The sequence below is a fragment of the Phaethon lepturus genome, unplaced genomic scaffold, assembly GCF_000687285.1.
Source record: "Phaethon lepturus isolate BGI_N335 unplaced genomic scaffold, ASM68728v1 scaffold5747, whole genome shotgun sequence".
Classification (NCBI taxonomy): domain Eukaryota; kingdom Metazoa; phylum Chordata; class Aves; order Phaethontiformes; family Phaethontidae; genus Phaethon; species Phaethon lepturus.
Genome location: NW_010552479.1, coordinates 136,142 through 136,565, shown reverse-complemented (window position 1 = coordinate 136,565; position 424 = coordinate 136,142).

Below are 424 nucleotides of genomic sequence, written 5' to 3'. Positions count from 1 at the left end.
CCTGCGCTGCCGCCTTCGCGGTTTGGCCGCTGTGGGAAGGGTCCCCCGGCACCATCTCCCGCTCCGGAGCCCTTCGCCTTGGTGGCTTAAATTTGCCAAGGTCTCGCGTGGTCCAGGGCTGAAGGCAGACCAGGGTCAACTCGCCTGAGTGCTTCAGGAGCTTCCGTGTGCCTTCTCTCCTGCAGCCTCGGTCCCGGCGCGGTGACCCGAGGCTTGATCACTGTTCACGCCGTGAATCAAAAGGTGGGGATTTGCAGAAGCAGAGGAGAAAGCGTTCCCTGCTGCTTCTGATGTCGTTAATGGAGCACGGAGCTACCAGGCCCGGCTGCCCCGTGATGTCTGCCTGCTGTCCTGACAGCGGATGGAGCCTGTCATGGTTTAGCCCCAGCCGGCAACTAAGCACCACGCAGCCGGTCGCTCCACC